At 43.8% G+C, this 2,228-nt stretch overlaps 1 long non-coding RNA gene across 1 annotated transcript; it reads right to left on the bottom strand.

The window, feature by feature from the left end:
* Window positions 1–330: 330 nt before the first annotated feature.
* LOC109135262 (uncharacterized) lies at window positions 331–1,770 on the bottom strand. Its single transcript, XR_002040102.3, has 2 exons — window positions 1,296–1,770; window positions 331–508 (listed from the first exon to the last, which is right to left on the bottom strand). It is a non-coding gene; the product is annotated as an uncharacterized LOC109135262 (long non-coding RNA).
* Window positions 1,771–2,228: the final 458 nt, after the last annotated feature.

Below are 2,228 nucleotides of genomic sequence, written 5' to 3'. Positions count from 1 at the left end.
GATACAACACCATGAAACTGACCTTATCCTCCAATCTTCGCCCCCTTTTTTTATTTTTTTTGAAAGAGGGAAATATCAAATTCATCATCTGAGATTTTTAAATTAAATTCATTCTTTTATCTTTTTAGGTATGAAAGAGGGAAACATCAGATTTTAAAATCAAATTCATTCTTTGAATCAGATTATTAAATCTCAACAGTTCCTCGCATGAAATACAAGAAGCAAGAATGAAATACAAGAAGCAAATCTGAATGAAATTAACAATCTCAATAGTTCCATACCTAAAAACAATGAAATACAAGAAGCAAATCTGAATAAAAAACACAAGGGAAATAGTTAAGCCATAATCTCTATAAAATTAAAAATTGAAAAACAAAATAATAAAATCAGATCTCATTACATACATAAAACGAAAAACACCAAGGGACATGCAAAATAAATCTCCAAAAATTTCAGATCTAAATCGCCAAATTATCCGTCATTTTGTTCGAACTTTTCGTTCTTCCTCCTGTTCAAACATACAAATTAACAACCATGACCTTTATGAGGTTGGTCGTGTTCATCTTAAATCCCCTTTTTGGGCGGCTGCGGTGGTGATGGGGTGGGGGTGGTTGAGGTGGGTCGAAAAGGGGTGGGGGTTGCTAGGAGTGGTCGGATCGAGGTGGGGGAGGCCGATGTGGGGGTGGGGAGGCTCGTTGGGGGTGGCTGAGGTGGGGGTGGTTTCGAGGGTGGGGGTTTGGTGGTGGTGGGTTTCGGGAGAAGGGGAATCGGGGTGGGGGGGAGGGGTACGGTGGTTGGGTGAGTCGTGGGCGGGGGTTTCGGGGTGGCTGGGTTCGGTGGTGGGGTTTTTCAGGGGTGGGGGAAATCGGGGGTGGGGGAAGTCGGGGTGGGCGTTTCAGGGGTGGGGGAGGTTAGGGAGTGGGGGATGGTTGGGACGGTGGTTTAGGTGGGGGCAGGGTTTGGGGTGGCTGGGCAGGGGGTGGGGTGGCTGGGGAGGAGGTGGGTATGTTGGGTGAGGAGAGAGAGTGTGTCAAAGTGTGGGTGCTAATTATCTGATTTAACCAAAGATAAGTCCAAATTATCTGACTTAATGTCAATTAATACCAAAATACTCTAATTAAGGTCATGGTTGAGAATTACTCATAATTGAGGGTTACCATTGGCAATAAAAAAATAAAGGGGGTTACCATTGAGAAATTGGAAAAAAAGGGGGTTACCAGTGAGAATTTCCCAAATAAATATATCTATACATGTTAAATATATTTAAACATACAACTATTTCATCTTGTTCGAACCTTCATGCAAAAATGGCAACCTTCAAGCAACTATATTTAAACATCCTCTCTCTTGATTTCTCCAAAGAAGCAGACGACCTTCATGCGAAAATGGCGATTTGTACAAATTCGAAGCAAGTGAATTGAAGTTTTGTGTGCGAACTTGAGAAATTGAGGGAAATTTTGTAAGGAGATGATTTGAGAAATTTTGATGTAATTGGTAGTGGTGAATTGGAGTTTTTTTGTGCGAACTTGGGGGGATTTGAAGAGAATTCTATCTGTGTGAGAGAGAGGAGAGTGGAAACGACTGTGAAAATAGTGAAAGGGTAGGTAAAGGTTTGGGGAAAATAGTGGATGGGAGCGAGTTTTAAAAATCTTGGGCCATCTGCGTCGCACGTGGGCTTCATGCGACGCGCATAGCTTCTGTTTTGTGCGTCGCATTTTTGGCCCATACGACGCACATAGCTGTCTTGCGTCGCATGCTAGTTAATACGACGCACATAGGTCGTCTTTTGCGTCGATTCCCTGTTGCATGTGACGCAAATAATGAGTCTTCTGCGACGTTTGTCCTTTTGTGCGACGCAGATTGGAGACGCAAATCATCGTTTTTCTACTAGTACAAATCTCTCTGTATACCTGTTTCTCTTTCTCTCTCTTTTCTTTATCCTCTCTCTCCATTAATGTGCATAGACCTAGGTATGGGCCGGGCGTGGCCTCTTCATGGGCTCAGCCGCGGGCTTGGGCAATGACGGGCTGTGCCGCACCTGAAATTTTTAGATTTTGTCCGCAGGCATGCATGCCGAGCTCGTGCCTCTTGCAGGCCTGGTCTGTGTTTTATGTTGTTTTTTTGAATTCATGGTACTTTTAGACTAAAAAACAAAGAGAAGGGTCATTCAGTCAGTGTCCCGACCCACTGGCCATATAGGTGGGTTCGTGCCGAACCAGGCCTAAGAT

The sequence above is a fragment of the Beta vulgaris genome, chromosome 6 (assembly GCF_026745355.1).
Source record: "Beta vulgaris subsp. vulgaris cultivar EL10 chromosome 6, EL10.2, whole genome shotgun sequence".
Lineage (NCBI taxonomy): Eukaryota > Viridiplantae > Streptophyta > Magnoliopsida > Caryophyllales > Amaranthaceae > Beta > Beta vulgaris.
The sequence above is the reverse complement of the archived record's forward strand: the minus strand, read 5'-3'. Positions and strand labels throughout refer to the sequence as shown.